Raw genomic sequence first — 22,619 nt, forward strand, 5'->3', positions numbered from 1 at the left:
TCTAGAGTATCGGGATCCTTTAGGACAGGGACTGAATCTTATCTATACCTATAAATTTCTTTCTATACCTATAAATTGGCTCATAGTACGACCCAGTAAATGTTTGTTAATTGACTGATACTTTGTCATATTTCACACTCAGACGTCAAAGATCAGAGCCTTTGTTTGCTTTTAACTTGAAGCAATTGACTGCATCTGTAACCAGGGAAAAATTCTTCATTGAAGGCTTACAAGGGTCAGGGTTCCATTTCAGAAACTGGTGTGGCCTCTTTGCTGTTCTTTGTACCTGTCTTTCCGTCTTTCAACTCCAAACATTGTCACTGGTTGTCCTGAAGTCTTCCTCGTTTTTCATCTACTTTCTTCCTTTAGGTCTCAGCTAAAATCCCACTTTCTGCCTTAATACTAATGTCTTCCTTCTGAGATTGTCTCCAGTTTATCTTGTATATATTTTGCTTACACATAATCATTCATATGCTGTCTCTCCCATTAGACTGAGTTTCTTCATAACAGAGATTGTTTTTTTGCCTTTCTTTGTATTCCCAGGATGTAGCTGGTACCTGATACATGGTAAACATTTAACAAATGCTTATTGACTTGAAAAATATACAACCAATATTGAGTGACACCTACATGGTGAGGCACATAAAAGTTCGATAAATATTATGGTGATGATGAAGAAGATGATGATGAGAAAGATGAAAAACATGAAATAATGCCTAATTTTTGTCATTATGACATTTTTGAAGATCTAGTTTCTTTTGGTGCTCACTGTAGGGTGGAGATGACCTTACATTTTCAAGGATTATGCCAGCGGACTAAAACCTACCAAGCTTGAAAGGTTTTGAGTAGAAATCCAGTAAGAGCCTAAATTTCTATCCATTGAAGGCCAAACTAGCTAAGTTCAGAATGGTTTGTGATCAAAGAGTTATCTAAAGCTTTTAGATTGTTTTTGGCCAAGGGAGTATAGCCCGGTGGAAAGAACACTGGTTTCTGGAATCAGATGATCAGAAAGAACAGCTTGAATGACCTTGGACAACTTATTCAACCTAGCCTCTCAACTTCATTTTCCTCAGCTGTGTAAAATAAGGAGGTTGAATTCTGAGGTCCCTTTCAACTCTACATTTATAATCCTAAGACTATCTAGTAAGGTGTGAAAAGGTTATAATATACATGTTATATTATATCATGGTAACCCTAAAGATACTAATAAAATCAGACATACTCAAATATTTATGTATGAAGTTCACTAGTCAAATTAAATGTGATGCTCTCAGGGGCAGCTGGGTAGCTCAGTGGATTGAGAGCCAGGCCTAGAGAAGGAAGGTCCTGGGTTCAAATATGACCTCAGGCACTTCCCAGCTGTGTGACCCTGGGCAAGTCACTCAACCCCCATTGCCTACCCTTACCACTCTTCTGCCGTGGTATTCTGCGTATTGGCTCCAAGACAGAAGGTAAGGGTTTTAATTAAAAAAAAAAAAAAAGTGATTCTCTTGACTAAGCAACATAGGGAAAAATCTTAAGCCTCACTTGCTTCTTGTTTGGCAGACCTTTTTCAGTATGAAAACTATCACAAAAACAAAGACCAATAAATAGGAGAAAAACAGTGGAAATCCACAGAAATGAGAAATTTAGGAGGGATGGTCCCCATGTCACTTTTTTCCCTGACTTTTTTTTTCCTTTTATATAAAAGCATCCTCTCTTCTTTGGCTGATTTATTTTCTCATTTATCTACTCTGCTTCATAAAAGGTCCTGGTGATGGGTGTTGGCCTTATTTTCCTCATTGCTTCTTGTGACCCATATGGCCCTGGTCTCAGTGGCACCAAAGACTTTGCTGGGCCCTTCTTGTAAGTATTCTGTAGCAGGCGCCACAATGCTGCTTGGTCCAATCCAAAAGCCTTTGCTTTAAGATAATTTATGTCTCCACTTTGTTGGACTTTCCTCTAAAACATCTATGAGAGATGCTTATCCAGCCTAAATAGTCTAAGTAATAGGAAATTCATTATTTCCATCCCATTGTTGGATAGCATTAATTCTTAGAAGGTCTTCTTTTTCTCCAATATTGACTCTAAATCTGCTTTCTTTCTATCCTTTGGTACAATCTTTAGGAACTACATAAAGTCTTATCACATAAGAGCCAGATAGGGCCACTGGTATGGTACAGAAAAGTTTTATACATTTTAAAGAATAAAATGTTAAAACCATGCAAACTTTCAAAGGATAAATTATAGGACTGAATGAGGAATAAAGACTTGAGAGTCAGTGTGTTAGTTAAAATTGAGCTGACTTAGAAATAAGGAAATGAGTTTTAGCTCTGCCACTACCTGGCTGTGTGACCTTGAGTGAATAACTTAACTTCTTAAGGTATTAGCTCCTTTATCCATAAAGAAAGGAGGTCTTTGGACCTTAAGGATTTAAACTTTTATGCTTCATTTCTTAATTGTTTCTTAAGATTTTTTTTCCTTTTTCTTCCCTCCTTTCCTTCCTTTCCTTCCTTTCCTTCCTTTCTTTCCTTTCCTTCCTTTCCTTCCTTTCCTTCCTTTCCTTCCTTTCCTTCCTTTCCTTCCTTCCTTCCTTCCTTCCTTCCTTCCTTCCTTCCTTCCTTCCTTCCTTCCTTCCTTCCCTAGTCTTGGGCACACTTTTGTTTAACATGGGAGAGTTGACCAATTCTATTTCTGATCTTAAAGAACTGGGAGTTTGAAGTAGATACTTGCATAACATTTTTCCATTTAAATTTAAATTTTAGTGTTCCCTAAGTAATGGAATAGAGATTCTGACATTACAAAACAACTAGAACTAGAGAATATCAAAATTAGGGAAAATTAATTTGTGGTTTAATAATAATAATAATAATTACTAGTATTTATATAGTGCTTGAAGATCTGCAAAGTGCATTATATATTATTGCATTTGAACTTCATAACAACTCTGGAAGTCTGCTATTATTGTCTCCATTTTTACAGATGAGGAAACTGAGGCAGTTAAGTGACTTGCTTAGAATAACAATACATGTCTGAGGAAGAATTTGATCTGCCCATTCTTAGACAAGCTGCAATTCCCTCACTTCTAGAGCATCACCATATTGATGCCAAACTCAGTGTGGACATCTGATTGGACTAGCCCACTGTGGCACAGAACTCTCGAGCCTAAGAGATCTGCCAGCCTCAGCTTCCCCAGGAGCAAGCTTATAGGCATTTGCTACCATGCTCGGGTAAGATGTGAGGAATGTCTCTATTGAAATCTCTGTGGAAAGACATACATAAATGCATAGCTAGGACCGTGTGTGTTTATATACAGTTATCTATGTTATGTCTGCTCCTCAATTCTGCCATTGGGGAGGGGGAAAATCTTGGTAGAAGATCACAATTATAAGGGTCGTCTGGTAAAATCATGTTTTTTTGTGAGCTGAATTTAAACCCCTTCTACAAAGAACTGTGCAATGATATTATAATCAATGTGATTTTGTTGAGGTCTAACCCACTTTTTTGCTATTCCTGTTTGTGGTGTTAAATCTGCAAATGTGGTTCTATTATTATCACTACATGTCTACGGGCAGGGCACTTTGGTTTTTTAACATAAATAAAGGCTATGTTGGACAATGAGCATAAAACATCCCTGCTGGGCTGTGATATGTTGTTTACAAAGGCAGTCTACTGCAATTGGCTGGGGACACATTGAGATGTGTGAGTGTGTGTAAGCATATACAAATTAATCACAGGATCCCTCCAGTAAATGAAAGCAACTGCCCTCAGCAGCTGACATGATGGTTAAAACAATGACATCAAGGAAAGGGAACGGGGGAAGGAGACGACCACCAAAAGTAAATCACGAAGGCTACTTCTTACCACTGTTGATTCAGAAGTTTACAGAAAATTGCTAGTTATCAGTGAGAGATGGATATTATTTAAGAAATTCCAGAGGGAGTTGTCTACCATAACTTTTTTTCTACTTTTTCTCTTGATAAAAGGAGGCAGATTCATATTACATGTTCACTTGAATGTATAGCATATTCAAATAACTATGTAATAGGATTTTTCCAATAAGTGAATACTGTATTAAAAAATGACCTTCGGTTTTGTTTCCTTTGTGTCTTAACATTTTTAAAGGTGGTTTATGAAAACCTGGACCCGGAATCTGGAGTTCAAATCTGACCTCAGACACACTATCTGTGTAACTCTGAGCAAGTCACTCAAAACTGTTTGTCTCAGTTTCTTCACCTTTAAAATAAGCTGGAGAAGGAAATGACAAACTTTTCCAAGAAAACCCTAAAACAGGGTCGAGATGACTAAACAAAATAACTTTTAAAGCGTACAACAAAAGGTCATTTGTTGAAAAGAAAATGTCTAACAACCTCTAGGAAAAGTGTTCTCTTTTGGAAAGCTTTCCCAGGAACAAATTCAGTTGAGTTTAAAATATTGGGAGTTTGAAGGAGATACATGTACAACATTTTTCCATTTTGATTTTAATTTTAGTGTTTCTCAAGTCATGATTCTGACATTACAAAACAACTGGAACTGGAGACTATCAAAATTAGGAGAAATTAATTTGCAGTATAATAATAATAATAACCACAAGTGTTTACATTGTGCTTTAAGATTTGCAAAGAACTTTATATATTTATAACATATATATTTTATCTCATTTGGCCTTCACAACAATTCTGTGATGATGATGCTATTATCTTCCTTTTTATAGATGAAGAAACTGAGACAAAGTTCAGTGACTTGCCTAGGATAACATAGCTAGTAAGTGTCTGAGGAAGGATTCCATTTGAGGTCTTATCTCCAAGTCTAACAGTCTATACAGAGTTAGAGAACCTAAGTTCAAATCCCAGTTCACTTACTTACTGTTTTTTTTAACTGGGAGAGTCACTTAACTAGACAACCTAGCCACCCCTTTGTATAGTTATTGACATAATAAGTTGTGATTACTTTGGGTGTATGTGCGGGTATGTGTATAGAGGGGAAATTTATAATAAAATATATGAAGAGAGGCTTCAAGATACAGTTACAGCTGCCTAACAGTGATATAGGCAGAAGCATGAGTCATATAGTATATGTATAACTTATAATTTTCCTTGCAACAAAATCAGATTCATCCTTTTTTCCTAACTAGTCTATAGTCAGAAGCATTCTCAATTTTCTTCAAAAGGGAATACTCTAACATTTACCCCTGATGCTCTACAATAAATTATCATAGAGGCTCATCATAACTCATTGCTATTCAGAATAGAATTTCCAGTTATTTTAAGAAATAGACACTTGGTATGGCAGTAGGATACAGTGAGAAAGCACTACCTCTGGATACAGATCCAAATCCTACTCCTATGTGACCTTCCTGGGCTGAAGTTTGCTCAAAAATAAAATAAGGAGATTGGATTAGATGACCTCTAAGGTCCTTTCCAGACATGGATAAATTTATGACCTTAGGAAATAGTTTAGTTTAGGTGTCTTAATAGGCCTCCTAATTTTATTTTCATTTTAGGAATTTGGGAATTGGTGGCTACAGCCATAGAGGGAAAGAGAAAGGTAAATCAACACTGAAAGTCCAGATAATGAAGGTGAAAGCAAGAAGAGTAGTGTGGTGATAGGAGTTCTGATTTAAGTCAGAAAATGTAGGTTCAAATCTTGCCTTTTATTGCTGATCGTCTTTATGACTGGCCGGTTTCTTCATCTGCAAATTCAGGAGGTTGGGTAAGATTATTTCAAAGGTCTCTCCACTGTGCTAAATTTATGCTATTGTGATATTGTAGCTGTGTCTTTCGTACTCATGTAGGATGTTTTCAACATAAATATGTTCTCTCTACATAATTTGTATGAAGAGAAATAATATCCACATTAAAAAAACATTTGCAAATGTGCAGATTGTTTTGCCCTGGTTATGAGAAAATTCTCTTATGTAGGGACTACATAGTACCTTTCATATAGTGGATGCTTTATGAATATTTGTTGAATTGAGTTAAAGACAGTTTAAGGGTTTTAAATTTCATTCATTTTCTATATTAAGTTAAAAACAATTAAGTTAACTTTTAAGAAAATGAGTGCTTTATATAATAAAGTAAGTTTACAAAAATGAGCACTGTTGAACTTTTCATTTTGATTGTCAGTGAGTTTTAAGGTGACAAAGTTCATGTATACTTTAATATTTTTTACTGTAATTGCTCCTAAGCCTTACCTGAAGCTTTAAAACTGTTTTCCTTGGGGGTAGTGTGTGCATTTAGGTCATAACAGTTTCTGGGAGGAAATGGTATTCTTGCCTCCCACTCCTTCCTTATACTCAATTGAAAAGTTCCTTCCTCTTCCTCTCCCTCCTTTCCTATCCCTCTAACTTCATCTATTCCTGAAGTTGATCACCCTATGGCAGGGGTTGGCAACCTTTTTGGCCATGAGAGCCATAAACGCCACATTTTTAAAAATGTAATTTCATGAGAGTCGTACAGTGCTCACAGTGTGCTCCTGTAACAGCACCTGAAAAAAAATGGACTTGATGGCTCTTGCAGAAAGAAGCATATCTGGCCCTCAAAAGAGCCAGATATGGCTCGAGAGCCATACATTGCTGACCCCTGCCCTATGGTGATGGTGATGGTGATGGTGATGGAGATTTGGGGCCAGGGAGGATATAAGGGTATTGAGGAAAGAAATAGCTGGGATAGGAAATAGAGAATAATGACTCTTGAACCCATAAAAGTGCAGAAAAAGGTCTACATTCATTGCCTCTATTTCCATACCACCCAATGACTGCTTCACTCCTTTTATTCTGGATTTTCCCACAGTTACTCAACCAAAACTTTTCTCTGAAAAGTTCTCATTCTCATTAATGACTTCATAATATTTGATACTGTCAGCTACCCTCTCCTTTATCTTTCTTTGGCTTCTATGATAGTAACCTACCCTTGTTTTCCTCTTCTTTCTTACTTCTTTTTCTTCCTGTCTCCATTACTGACACTTTTCTCCCTTTCAAGTTAAGTGAGAACATTCTCCAAGGTTCTGACCTTGGCCTTTGCCTAACCTCTCTAAAATCTCCCTTGGAAATCTATAGCTTCAGCTATTGCCTCAATGAATTTAATTCATAAATTTCCAGCTGCCAGTCCTGTTAGAAATTTCCAACTAGATGTCAACTTGCATTAAACTGAATTTTTCATCTTTTCTCCTCATATTAACTCCTCCAAAATTTTATATTTCTAATGCGTAAAGATTCATTATGACTTTTGACTTCTTTCTCAGTCCCATATCCAATCAACCCCCAAGTCTCATGGTTTCTTTCTTTATGTCTTTCCCATCTACTTGTCTCTTACATACCTACTGCCATTTTTCTCAGTTTGCTATGGAGACCTCTCCTCATTTTCCCCTAATTAACATCTAACTATCCTTTCCCTCCTCCAGAATTCCATCTCTGACCACTCTAGCCAGAAGTGATTCATCTTTCCTCCCCCACATTTTGTAACCTTTGGTTTGGACCACTTGTATTACTCTTATCACAGTCTGGATAATGGAAAGAGTGGAGATTTTAGAGTCAGGGAACCAGTGTTCGAATTCTAGCTCCAATATTCCTGGGCAATTCATTTAACCATTCTCAGGTTCAATTTCATCATCCAGAAAATGGGGATATGCATTTCACATGCCATAGAGTTGCTATGGTAAAAAATACTTTGATTTTTGGGCAATATATTTTAAAGAAAAATTTAAAAATCAATCATTATGATCAATTATTATTGCTTTGTACTACAGATACTTGCTCAATGTGCTTTATCTCCTCTGGAAGATTATAAAGTCTTTGAGCAATAGAAGTAGACATATCTCTTAAAACCTTTTATCCTCATACTTACATTGAGACTTATATACAGTTAATAGTTAGCAAATATTTTTAAATGAATGAATGAAAAAGGCAATAGCATAATTCACAAACACAGAAGAACTGGAATAAAGAGCCATGCGCATTTGTGTTCATGAGCTCGAGGGAACATCATGCCTAAAGATTTAATATCAGCTAAGGTCAAGGGGAACGATAGGGAGCATGGCTATTATAAACATGAGAGAGCTAGAATACATGGCTGCTTTGTTGAAAACAGCTGGATGACTTTTAAAAGAAAGAGCCGGGGTTCTTTTATCCAGCAACTACTTGTGAATAAAACTACTGCCCACTGAAACACATCTCTTTCCTTTTTTCCCCCTCCTCAGCAGTAAAAAGGTGAGAAGGATCATAGAATCCAGAGATTTAGCTGATAAAGATCCCAGAGTTCATCTGGTCCAACCCCTCTCCTTTGATAGATGAGGAAATGAAGGCCAAGAGAGGTTAAGAGACTTGCCTAAAGACATGCCGACTGTAAGTAGCAGAACCAGGACTAGAAGAACTAATTGGCCTACTCTCCCCATAGTTTTTCCCTTTCCCTCTTCTATTTATGTGTGAATCTAACTTTACCCTCCCTGTACAACCTCTGAATGATCCTAAAATGGCAGCCTTTAGAATGGCCCAGGCATCTAGGGTAGGTAGGGATGACAGCACTAGACTTGAAACCTGCAAGACCTGAGTTTGAATTCTTACAATCTTCATGATCCTTAGTAAGTCTTCGCTCAGTCTCAGTTTCCAAATCAGTTAAAAAAATAGGAATACTAATAGCAGCTACCCGTGAGGATGAAATGAGATTATATATGTAAGGGGCATGGGCAATTTTTAAAGCTCTATATAAATGATGGCTATTGTTATTTTTATTATTATTGGACAGGAAACATTCAGTAATCCCAGTCATCAGACAACTTCTTCAAGAGTAGTACCAAAGTGACCAGCCTTTTAGACATTGCTATGTATTGGACATTCTGCAGGGCTCGTCCCTCTGGAGTACAGATGGCAGCAAGAATTCATATATAAGACTCTATTGGGCTGGAATCAGGGGACAAATGGAATGATGAGGACGTAAGAACAAGATCTGGGTCCAGTGATGAGTAAAAAATGTAGTGAAGAGTCCAGGAGCAATCAAAGGCAGGCATGGACTAAAGAAAAGATCCTGAGGGGTTAGCCAACCTTTTGCCCCTTTCAAGGACCATTTTTAGCTTTATTTATTTTTTTTTAGATTTAGAGTAGGTGCCAATATACCAACTGTGGTTGAAGCAAAGGGAAGCACCTAGCTGGAGTGGGCAAATGATGACCCAGGCACATCATGATGGGACTCCTGTCGCTGCCAAATGTGGAACCTATCCTTACTGGAGGATTAAACTCACTCCATTAACAGGGCTGTGACTGCCTTCTTTGTATAATACAGCTCTCTGCTTCCCTACTCTGAAGCCTGAAGCAGTGGCATTAGGATAGAAGTTAGCCAAAGATCCAGGGGCTTAGATCCTTGACTCTAAAGCACTCTGGATCACTAACATAGAAATGGAATCCATTTAACCCTATATGAAGATCACAAGGGACACATAATAACTTTTAAAACAATGTTTCATATAAACATATATATTTTTATTGATGTATATTTATATATTTATTATATATCATACATTTATTGATATGTATGATGATAAATATATGTATTTATTGATATATATGTATATATACATAGTCATATATTTTCCACTTATATTTTAATTTGATTTGGACCACACTTAGGAGTAGTGTTGGCTGAACATGGCTGTCCCAAAGGCTGCATGCTTGGCATCTCTGGTTTTGGCCATACTCTGAATCTATGGCTTGGTCACTGAATTCTTTGGTTACTTATTTCAGATGCCACTGTGAAAATAATTGACTATGATCTATATACAGTATAAGTAGCCCTGATTAAAAGCCAATGACTATGCTTAGTGGTAGCCACAGATTCAAAGGAGATCCAGGACTGGACCAGAGGTGTCAAACATGTTGCCAGATTAGAATGTAATTGGGAAACATTGAACAAAATAAATAAAAATACAATAGAACAAAGATAATGTTGCTATGTGGTTTCTATTTGAGTTTGACATCAGTGGCTTAAACGACAGCACATGTTGACTACAGTCTGTAGAGACAATTGAGGAAGAGAAGGTAGTTAGACCTCTGCTGTTAGAGGTAGACTTTGCAGCCTTCAACTGCAACAAGAAGTCACATCATGTCATCTCTTTGAGAGCAGTGTATTGGAAAGTAAAATGGATTTGGAATCAAAGAACTTGACTTCAGACTGTGGCTCTACTCCTTACTATTTATGTGAACTTTCCTTATGTATAAAATGAAAAGATCAGAATTTTAGATGGTCTCAAAGGTCTGTTCCATCCCCTGTTTGACGATCCTGTGATTTTTCATATCCTCAGAATTGCATCTATTGATGGGGATGTAGACTCGAAACTACCACACCAATGCAACTATCAACAATTTGGAAAAGGTCTTGATCAATGACACATGTTAAAACCAGTGGAAATACGCATCAGCCATGGGGGGGGGGACCTCAGGGGGTTGAAGGGGAAAGTAAGAGCATGAATGATGTAACCATGTTAACTTTTCTAAAAAATAAATATGAATAAATGTTTTTCTTAAAAAAGAATTGCATCTATTGGAAATGTTGCCCTAATTTTGAGACGAGTGTCTCAGTTACCCCAGATTCAAAATTCATGAGACCTGAATTAATAAGGTTTTTGCTGTGCATGAGTTGTGGCCAAAAGACTGACATATAATTAATGACTTAATTTCCAACATTAATTTAAGGAGCTCTATCGTGTTCAATGTAAATCAAAACACCAGGAAACACAGGTAGGAGGTGTAGCTAGTATAAATTACAAGGTAAATCACAGGATGTAATCACAAAATCTTGTGTTTAGAAACATTAAATAGCCCCTCAAGGCATTGTTGAATATTACCTAGAAAACTTAAACATCAATCCACTGATGAATGTATTCTAAAGATCATATGGGACTAAAGATAAAATATAACCGGAAAGAACAATAGAGCACGTAAATATTTTGGATGGGGCAGCTAGGTGGCACAATGGATAGAATTCTGGTCAGGAAAATTTGAGTTCAAATATGACTTCAGACATGTACTAGCTGTGTGATCCTGGGCAACTTGCTTATCCCTGCTTGCCTCAGTTTCCTCTTCTGTAAAATGAGCTGGAGTAGGAAATGGCAAACTACACCACTATCTTTGCCAAGAAAACCCCAAATGGAGTCAGAAAGAGTCAAACAAGAGGCCAGTTAGGTGGCTCAGTGGATTGAGAGCTGGGAGGTGCTGTGTTCAAATCTGGTCTCAGATACTTCCTAGCTATGTAATTCTGGGCTAGTCATTTAACCCCCACTGCCTAGCCCTTACCACTCTTCTGCCTTGGAACCAATACACAGTAGTATTGATTCTAAAATGGAAGGCAAGGGTTTTAAAAAAATAAACACATTTCTCTTTTGCTTTGCATGATAATATATGTAAAACCTAGATCATATTGCTTACTATCTCTGGGAGAGGTGAGGGAAGGGAAGGAGGGAGACAATCTGGATCTTATAATTTTGAAAAATGTGCGTTAAAATATCTTTGAATAAGAGTCAGACATTACTGAAACAACTCAATAAAAACAAACTTATTTTGAGTATTGTTTTCTATATCCTACATAGCAGTCTGCTTCTTTAAGCTCTCTTCTTTTTATTCAAGTCATTAATTCAAAATACTTCTCATCTTGAGCTATTATATATATATACATGTATTTAAGGATGCATACATAAACATATGTACAGTATATATGTATGAATACACTATTCTAATGTGTATCCATGTATATATGCTTTCACAAATGCACATTTTGTACATATATGTGTATCTGCATATATATCCAACTCTAATATACCATATGTCAATGTACATACATTATATGCACATATGGGTACATACATGCACACATATATACACATATGGCTTGAGACCAGCAACATAAGATAAACAAAGGAGAGGGGTGGACAGCAAATTTAATCATGTTTCCCCCCTACTTAGCCCCAGTTTAGCTGTTAGCAACTTGCTTTATCTTTATGTGTTTGGGTTATTTTATCTTAAAACCATCCTCATAGAAATAAACAATTTCCCAAGGACGTGTGGATTAACCATCAGTTATAAAGAGTCTTGAAATGATGAAGCGCTATCAATGCTAAGTTGAATTACTAAATTGCACCTTTACAAAAATGCTATTGTGGGAATAAATGAATCTGAGCATTGTATTTACAGTGTGATTTGCTTCTGAAATAGAATATTCATAATGGGCCTCAGCAGGCAACAACAGAGTGCCATCTTATCTCCTGTTGATAGACCACAATTTCAGAAAATTATTTTCACAATGGCATCGGAATCAGCACCTTAATTTGTTGTTCTTCTCCAAACAAGTTACACAGCTTACACTGGTTTTGAGATGTACAGCGAAAGCAGGATTCATTAACAAAATAGCAACTGTCACCACTTTGTATTCCTAAATGCAATTGTTATTCTTTAGTACATGACCTTTGAAAGTTGGGTTGAACAAAAGAAAAGGCAAAAACTATGTTAGTTTTCATGATAAGACCTTACTTTAGGCTAAAATTCAGTCTATCTATCTGTCTGTCTATCTATCTATCTATCTATCTATCTATCTATCTATCTATCTATCTGTCTGTCTGTCTGTCTGTCTATGAGTCTGTGTGTCTATCTACTATCGATTATCTGCTATCTATCTATCTACCTATCTATCTATCTATCTATCTATCTATCTATCTATCTATCTATCTATCTATCTTTCTTTCTTTCTTTCTTTCTTTCTTTCTTTTTCTTTCTTTCTTTCTTTCTTTCTTTCTTTCTTTCTTTCTTTCTTTCTTTCTTTCTTTCTATCAGTCTCTGTTTCTATATATACTGTCTGTCTCTCTATCAGTCTGTGTGTCTATCTATTATCTACTATCTATCTATCTATCTATCTATCTATCTATCTATCTATCAATTGATCAATCGATCTATCGATCTATCTGCCTATCTCTTCATGTATATATCCTGATCATCTTCATGAATTCAAATCTAGCCTCAGATACTTACTAGCTTTGTTACTCTGGGCAAGTCACTTAACTGTGTTTGTCTCAGTTCCTCATCTATAAAATGAGTTGGATAAAGAAATGGCAAACCACTCCAATGTTTTTGCCAAGAAAATCCCAAATTGGATCAAGAAGAATTGGTCACAACTGAAAAACTACTAAATAACAATGAGTAAATAAATAAATATGTAAGTAAATATATATGTGTGTGTGTATATATATCCACATGTATAATTTTATATATGCAATATTATATATTCAACTATGCACTATGTATGTATATATATATCATATATGTACACACACATACATATAGCAGGTAAATTATACTTCTATCTTTTGTTTCTTGGTCCTATCTTGCTTCATACCCAAACAACTGGTCAGCATATAGAATTCTCACTAACTGCACATTTCAAATGCATAATAACCACAATGAAGCAATAAATTGACTTCTTAAATGATCATTTTCCAAGTTCTACATCTCTATATAGTTTCATTTATTTGATAATGTTCCACAATAGATGGGAAAAGACTATGAAAAACATTGGGACATTCTTTACATTATATTTTCCCAGAGTTAAAGTCTAAAGGTCTGATAAGACTTAAGGCCAGAAAATACCAAAGTGTATCAGAAGTGTAGGGGAAATGGAATGTGTTAGATAAGAAATAGGAACTGGTTTTTGTATTGAGAAATAGCAAGAGCTAGGAGGTTAAATAAAATTTCAAGGCTTGGGATGGAAAAACCAATGATGCCTTCCACAAAACTGCCCTAGGGAGGAATTAATACTGCAAAAGGAAGTAGATTTGTGAAATCTGGTAATATGGTAGCAGAGAAAAATCTAAATATCACATCTCTAATAAATTGAAGCTGAAAAAAAGTCATCAATATAGGGTCACAGATCTAGAGCTAAAAGGGATCTGAGAGACCATCCAGTCTAACCCTTTCAGTTTTGCTATTATTGTTGTTCAGTTGTGTCTTACTCTTTGTGACCCCGTTTTAGATGTTCTTGGCAAAGATACTGAGTTCACTGTTTGCCATTTCCTTCCCCAGCTCATTTTTCAGATAAGGAACTGAGGCAGACAGGGTGAAGTGACTTGCCCAGGCTTACCTAGCTAGTAAATATCTGGGGCCAGATTTGAACTTACGAGGATGTGTCTTCCTGATTCCAAGTCCAGTGCTCTATCCATTGTGTCACCTAAGTGCCCATAGTTTATAGATTAGGAAAATGAGATTCAGAAAGTTCTAGTGATTTGACCAATTTAATAGAGGTTGTAGGTGACAGAGGAAGTATTTAAATATGTCTCCACCCAAGTTTAGCACCATTTCCAGTATGGTTATTCCTGTTATATCCCATAAGGAATCACTAATATATTGTAGATTGAGGAAAAAGAATAGTTGGGCACCCAGGTAAACTTTTGGTCCTATGAAAGGATAACTATCTAATAATTTAATAAAAATATCTAATCATTATGATTATGTCTGCCAATAACTAGTATAATCATAAGCTAATCACTTAACCCTCCTGGGAATTAAAGTTCCTTTCTCTGTTACATGAGGTAGGTATAAATGATCTCTAAAATTTCTTCCAGGTTGAAAATATGAAACTTCTGGATTTGGGTTTCTAGGTCTCAGGCTACTCTCTCAACTTTCTGTGTGTTCTTTTGGGACCTAGTTTGCCTATTATTTAAGATTAAACCCAGAAAATGTTGTATTTAGATTCATAGATTTAGAGATGAAATAGACCATAAAGGTCTTCTAGTCTGACATTAATCATTTTATACATGAGGAAACTGAGGCTGAGAAAGATTAGATGATTTCTGCAAAGCCACATTGGTAGTAAATGGGACTTGAATCAAGATTGTCTAAGTCAAAATCCAGTACTGGTCTCATTGAAACCCTCTCTTCTTGTTAGTGTCTTTTTATAATTTAGCCATTGGTGTTTGAGAGCTGCCTTTTTCAAGTTCAAAAAGGTTCAGTTCTGATTCAGGATCCTGAGGTAATTGTAAAAAAAAAATTTTTTTTATCTGTTATTTAATTAGCTTAGGGAACTCCCAGGGAGTAATATCCCTCCATCACTGCATATCAGTCATTACAATTTAGGGCAGCTAGGTGGGCCAGTGGATAGAGTACAGTACCTGGAATCAAGAAGACACCACTGAAATGACTGCAAAACAACAAAAATTAGTCTTGGAGGTCTGAAGGACCCAGAGGTAAGGCTATTGGCTCAAAGCTACATAGAGAGTATATATTTGAGGCAGAATTTGAATCTTTGTCATTCTTGCTTACAAATTGGCACTCTATATGTTATTTCAAACAAGTAGAACTAACTAATGTAAGCAACAAGCTGAATGCTTATGACTCTGACCAGCCTTATGCTAGCTACAGAAATAAAAGGCAGATGCAGAGCGAAAGGAGCAGAGCCAGAAGAACACTGTACACAGAGACTGATATACTGTGGTAAAATTGAATGTAATGGGCTTCTGTACCAGCAGCAATGCAATGACCCAGGACAATTCTGAGGGATTTATGGTAAAGAATGTTACCCACATTCAGAGGAAGGACTGCAGGAGAGGAAACATATAAGAAAAGCAACTGCTTGAACGCATGGGTCGGGGCGGACATGATTGAGGGTGTGGACTCGAAACTACCACACCAATGCAACCACCAACAATTGGGAAATTGGTCTTGATCAAGGACACATGACAAAACCAGTGGAAAAGTGCGTCGGCCATGGGTGGGGGGAGTGCGGGGGGTGAAGGGGAAAGTAGGAGCACGAAACATGTAACCATGTTAAAAATGATTATTAATAAATGTTAAAAAAAAAAAGAAATAAAAGGCAAACATTTTTGATTGTCACTGTAGATGCTTTAAAGGACAGAGTAGGTCAATGGGACCAAAAGGTGTGTACCTCTGGAGCTATATTTGCAAAAAGAGCAGTACATCTGCTTTGGGCTGGATAGAATGCAGCATATTCTTTGAAAACAGGAATCTGAGTTCTTAATAGTCAAGGGTGGCATGTGAAGCAGATCTCCAGGCAGCTTAAGAACTGAAGTCTGGGTTATCACTGGATTAAATCAAATTCCAAAGGGGTTCAGAGAACTCCTGGACCAGATAAGAGAAGCCCTAAGGAATGTCCTGAAAACCAGAGTGCAGGATTATCTGGGCAGGGAAGGAAATGGAAGCCATAAGGTTTAGCTTTGTTGATGGTTGGGAAGACTGCCAGCAACAGGTAGATGAAAATGTGAGTCATAGATCTTTTGTCCTTTTTTTCTCTTTTCAGTGTGAACCAAAACCATAGAAAGAAAGGTTGACATGAACCTGAAATCTAGTTGAGACTCAGAGGAGTGCTCCATTAAGGCACATAAAATCCCTCATTTTCTCCCTCATCATCGCTGTCTGACATAATCAAGAATCAAGGATCAAGGATGGGCACGCTGGCCCAAGAACCCTCTCAAGCCAACAGCTTGGCCATTAACCTCTTGATAACTGGCTTACCTGTTTTTTTGCCTGGCTGGATCGATGTGATCACACCATCCAATAGGGGATATCTCTGTCTTTAACTAACCCACTGGAAAAATTCACTTTAAAAAAATCTCACATTGGCCAACCTGCTAAGAAGTTAAAATGTGCATTTATCAGGGTTGCCAGCTGGAATGGGAAGGAGGTTCTAAATTATTTGTGTTAAATTTATGTAAAGGTAGTTTGGACTCCAGCCCAGATATGAATATACAATAGATAAAGTTTACAGGATTGTGACACAAAGTCCCAAGGGCTGGGGAAATGTCAGAAAACACTCAGTAATCAGGACATATGCCTACAATGCTAATACATTCTCTGCCTTTGTCTCCCCAACAGATTATGGAGATGCCTGTAAGAATAGAAAAAGAAGGCTTCACCCAAGAGCTACCTTTGCATATTTTTCAGGATTTAGCTAAGCTACTCATTTGAGGAAATAGCCTAAGCCTTTTAAACAGGGTTTTTATAGTAAGAATTGTAAGCCTGACTCTACCACCCAGCAGAATGCTGTGTTTGCTAAGGAAATGAGAAGTATACGTGTGCATTTTGTGCCTTAATTAAGTTAAACCTTCCTCCGCCACCCCCTAGTAGCTAGCTTGGTTCATATGTAAAAGATTAACATGCGAGAGAAGATTCTTTAAATATTCGCCGATTTGCAGGCTGCCTTATCAATCAACCTATCAACAAATAATATAATGAGCACCCACAGTCAGCAAGGCACCCATTTAATGAGAGACTGGTAACCTTGTATGATAGAAAAAGACCTGGCGTGGGAGTCACAGCACCTGGGTTGGAGTGTTGGCTCTGCTAACTAGCTCTGTGGCCTTGAGCAAATTGCTCGACTCCTCTAGGGCTCAGTTTTCCCACCTGTAAAATGAAGGATTTGTACATTTGAATTTTGAAATCATGATTCTATAACTCTTGTAATCTGGCAATAGATTTTTTTAAAAACAAATATTCATTACTAATGGAGAAGCTCTGAAGTGCAATGGACAGTGTTAGGCTTAGAGACATGAAGAAGTGGCCCTGGGCAAAGTCAACCACTTTTGGCCCCAGTTTCCTCATCTGTATGCTACCTATTAATATTAGGTATATAGCAGTTGACAAACTGCCAAAAATTTGAGTTTTTCCTAAAGGAGGGGCTATTTATTTTGTACTTAATTCTACAAACAATCCAATCAAGCCTGGATTATCATATTAGAAAAAGAAGGTGGTATGAAAGGATCACTATGAGGCCTAAGAGAGAATCAAATGGCTGTCCAACTTTGGATTATAGAAATAAACAACTTCCTTTCAGCATAATGATACATGTCTTGGTGTTGCCATCTCCCTTTCCATCACCCCCTCACCCAAACCCAAAATCCATCAGGGTAGTATGGACTTGTCTAATTAAGTGAACAGAAATGGGAAGATCTTATAGAATTTATGTTTCAAATATTACTCCACTGGGAACAAATAGGCTAGTTTCTATGATCCCATAAAAGAAGAAACTAGCATATTTTGTTAATTCTCACTCCCCCCCCCCCACTTAAGAGCTGAAAGGATCTTTGGAGATCACCTAGTTCAAGTACCTCATTTTACAAATTTGCCCTCTGACAGTCTGAATTTTCTCTCCCTCTCTCCCTACTCCTTATCTTACTGCCATTGCCTTCAAAGCCAACTAACTGAAAATCCCCCTCAGGCTGCCCAATGGCAGCTTGGCCATTACCAGTAATGGAGGAAGAATGGTAAAGAAGGAGCTGTGATTGCTGAAATGTGGTGGGTAATTAATAAGTGGCAGGTATATCTGGGGGTGGAATGTGCCAGTCCAATTTAAGTCTTATTCCCATGGCTATTTTAGTTTAGGCTTTTCCCCCACCCCTTTGTGTGTGTGTGTGTGTTACAAATTGATGTGGTCTTTACTTCCTGTTGAAATAAGAATGTGTTTTTCAGTTCCATGTCTCCTCTGGCCAGCATTCCTTCTATAATGACCACTGTGGTAATAGCTCTAGCCCTACTCTTGGTAAGTGTGGGTTGGTTTATGTCCTGATTGTAATGAATGTATTTCAGAATCCTCTGGCAAACTCCAAAAAATCCGATGATGATTTCTTCTTTAAGTCATCAAAGCTATTATCCAAGCAAGGAAGGCTGAGATCTGCCATGAGATCCTCTAAAAACTCCACTCATGAAGGCTATTTAAAAAAATAGAATGCTGTAGTTTTTGTTTGTTTTGTTTTGTCTCTTTTGTGAAATCCTATGATTTCAATAGCATAGCATTCTTAGCATTCCACTGTAAAGAAACTGTTTCAACCAATGAAAGTTAGCAATTCATCTGCAATAGATCCTTTCACCCTTTCAGTTCGGGGATGGACTAGATGACAGCCAAGGTCCCTTCCAACTTTCAGATGTTTTTCTCTGGTCCTAAGATTCTGTGATAAAATCTTAGAGATTTGTCTGGCTGGTCCTAAGAGTGACTTGATCATGGTCTGACTCCAAGGCTGGCTCTCTCTACCCATTATCCTATATTATCTCTTGGAATCCAGTTATAAGACAATTACCAAATCAAATCAATCTTAGCCTAGGTAGGCCCTCTTTCTGGCCAAATAGATTCTGAGCACTGGACACTGTGGCCAGTCTAGAAGGGAACTGTTTCTGAAAAACATACAAGTGAATCCTTTCTGGGATTGTTTAAAATCTTTATTTTAAGGAACAAAATCTTCAGGATGTGCTTCCTGTAGCAATTGTATTCAACTTCATTTAACATCATTTGGACTTCTAAGGTACTTCCACCTATATTCTTTGTGAAATGGGAAGGGCAGACTTTATTTCCAGTAAGAATGGGCTAATGAGGGATTAAAGTTGTTCTATAAATTGTTACTGAACTTGATGGTATCATAGCTAACCAGGTAGCTGAATTAAATATGTGGCAAAGTAGGACTGTGCAATCAAGTAATTGAGCAACATTTATTAAGTGCCAAGTCTATGACAGACTCTGGAGATAGAAAGAGCCAAAAAACAAAGTCTGCCCTCAAGGAGCTGAGGATCCAATTTTTTTTTGGTCAGAAGATCAAAGGAATCTCAAATTAACTTAACCAAAAAGAGAGCTTATCTTTATCCACACCAAATCCATGCTTCTTCCTAATTTCCCTATTTCTGTCCAGGGTACCACCATTCTTCTAACTACCCAGGTTAGAAACCTCAGGGTCATTCTTCACTCTTGCTCACCCCCTATATCCAATCCCTTGCCAAATTGTGTTAATTCTACCCCCATGACATCTGTCTCACAACCATCCCATTTCCACTCACACAACCATCCTGGTTCAGGTCCTTCTCATGCTCCATCTGCACTAATGCCATCACTTCCTAACCCATCCCTCTGCTTCCATTCTCTCCCCCATCCATCCTCCACAAAGTTGTCAAACAGACATTTTAAAATTGTCTTTTTTACAGCACTCACTTGATGATACATTTCAGTCACCCTCTACTTTTTTTATTTCCCCTAGGACAAAAAATAAACTGATTTGCTTGGCAATTAATTTATTGTTGTTCAGTTGATTCAGTCATGTCTGACTCTTTGTGACCCCATCTGGGTTTTTGCTTTGTTTTTTGTTTTTTTTTTTTTTGGCAGAGACACTGAAGTGGTTTGTGATTTCCTTCTCCAGCCCATTTTACAGATGAGAAAACTGAGGCCAAGAGGGTTAAGTGACTTGTCCAAGGTCACACAGCTAGTATGAATCTGAGGTCAGATTTGAAGTAAGGTCTTCCCAACTCCAGGTTTGGCACTCTATCTACTGTATCACCTACCTATAATTAAAGTCCTTCAACAACTTAATTCTGACTTATCTTTCTAGACTTAGTATGCATTATTCCCTTCCACACTCTACATTTTAGCCCAAATGACCTACTTGCTATTCCCCATATGTGAAAATAGGGCAGGCATTCCATCTCTGACCTTATTTTTTTTACCATTTCTGAGAGATCCTCGGTTCCATCAAATCTCCATTCAAGCATCACCTCCTACAAGATGGCTCTCTCTTTCTGAAATGAATTTGGATTTATTTTGTTTGTATTGTGTTTTTTCTTAGGGCAGCAAGGTGTTGCAGTGGATAGAGCATCAGGCCTAGAGTCAGGAAGATCTGAGTTCAAATCTGACCTTAGACACTTACTGGCTGTGTGACCCTGGGCAAGTCAATTAACACTCTTTGCCTCAGTTTCCTCATCTGTAAAATGAACCGGAGAAGGAAACGGCAAACCACTCCAGTGTCTTTGCCAAGAAAACCCCAAATGGGGTCACAGTCAGACACAACTCAACAACAACAGCAACAACAAAATGTGTTTTTACTAATCTGCATCTATGTTATTTCCCCTTAAATTAAGTGTAAGTTCCTTAAACTCAGGCATTATTTATTTATTTATTTATTTGTATCTCTAGCACTTAGCACAGTCCCTGGCACCTACGAATCTCTTAATAAATGCTTGTTGAATTACTAGACAAATGAAAAGGTGTGGGATGGACAGTGACAAGCCCATGTAGCCACATTTAGCCACAGCCCAAGTAACTTTCTGTTAAGTTAATGGCCACGGTGCTACTACAATTCAGGTATACTGATTCCCAGTGCTATGGTTTTCCCCAGAGAAGTTCAGACAGCTCCTGGCATACTCCCAACTTGTAGAAGTCCCCAGCCTACCTTAATGAAGTAACACTCCCACATCAATTGTAAATACTAGAATAACAGTGGGGGAAATGAGGTAGCATCTGGGAAGACAGCACCAACACCATTGTTCCACAGAGGCAGGAGCTATGGAGAAAAGCCTTAGACAGTAGATGGTGACAAAACAAACATGAATGTGAAACTCAGATAGAAACTGAGATCACTCAAGTATGCATGGGGATCTAGCTGCCTACCGACTTAGTTTTAAAGTGTAATATTATTTACATTTTAGCGTATTCTTATTCATTTTATTGTTTCCTAATTCCATTAAAAAAAAACCCAATCTTCACCTTCCATCTTACAATCAAAACTAAGTATCTGTTCCAAGAGAGAAGAGCCACAAGGAATAGGCAATTGGGTTAAGTGACTTACCTAGGGTCACCTAGCTGGCCCTCCCAATTGCATTTTAATCTAGTTCTGCCACACATGGGAGCAGGTCAGGCTTTGACACCTCTGTTCTAAAGCACCAACCCTATAATACTGTGCATGTAAAGTTCTCTTTATCAGTATCTTGCTAGGTGGCACAGTGGATACAATGCCAAGCTTGAAGCCAGGAAGATTCTACTTCCTTAGTTCAAATCTGGCCTCAGGTACTTTCTAGCTTTGTGACCCTACCTCAGTTTCCTCATCTATAAAATGAGCTGGGGAGAAAGAAATGGTAAACCACTCTAGTATCTTTGCCAAGGAAACCCTAAATGGGGTCACAAAGTGTAGGACATGACTGAACACCAACAACATCCTTTAGCTATCATTGTGGCACACATTGCCACAGTTGACTGGCTGATCCTGGATTAGCGTATTGCTCTCCTATAAGAGAGGTCCTGTCTCATCTAATTTTTGTATCTCCTTCAGCACCCAGTAGGAAAGAAATACATTTTTTGTGTGTTCCATCTTATATGCCTTGGAAACTCATTTTAATCAATGTCATCATACCTTTGTGATCCCCTTGTCCCAAAGTATTCTAGTGACAGTCGATTGAGGAAACCAGGGCAATGCTAAGAGCAGACTTTCCATTTCAATTTTGGTCATAGCAGAGAGCTGGCTGACAGTAAAATCCAAGAGCTTAGCCCAGGGATCATGCACAAGGCAAATGACAGAAGCAGAGCAAACATTATTTTTAAAAAAGGCACCCGCATTTGAGGATGGACCTGCCCTTCCTCTCCCTCTCCCACACAGGAGGCTGGGAGTAGTGATCAGGGGTTTGTCCTATATTCCTTTTCCAGGCTCCTGGATGGGCTGAGAGCCTCAGCACAGGAAGTATTTCCTTAGGGCCCTCCGGCCACTCCTCTTCGGGCAGACTTGACTAAGCTTCCTGAATGCAGACACCAGTCCATCCATAACATCTTCCCTAATAGTCATGATTAGAGTAGCTGTCCTTAGATGAGATGCGAAGATAAGTGGTCTGAATTGTGACTCCCCAGACCAGCCCC

The 22,619-nt window shown here is 37.8% G+C and overlaps 1 protein-coding gene across 4 annotated transcripts in view; it reads right to left on the reverse strand.

The window, feature by feature from the left end:
- NRP1 (neuropilin 1) overlaps nucleotides 1-22,619 on the reverse strand; it is a 197,076-nt gene that overhangs the window by 157,842 nt on the left and 16,615 nt on the right. The gene's annotated exons all lie outside the window — the stretch shown is intronic.

This window comes from Gracilinanus agilis, chromosome 5, assembly GCF_016433145.1.
Source record: "Gracilinanus agilis isolate LMUSP501 chromosome 5, AgileGrace, whole genome shotgun sequence".
Lineage (NCBI taxonomy): Eukaryota > Metazoa > Chordata > Mammalia > Didelphimorphia > Didelphidae > Gracilinanus > Gracilinanus agilis.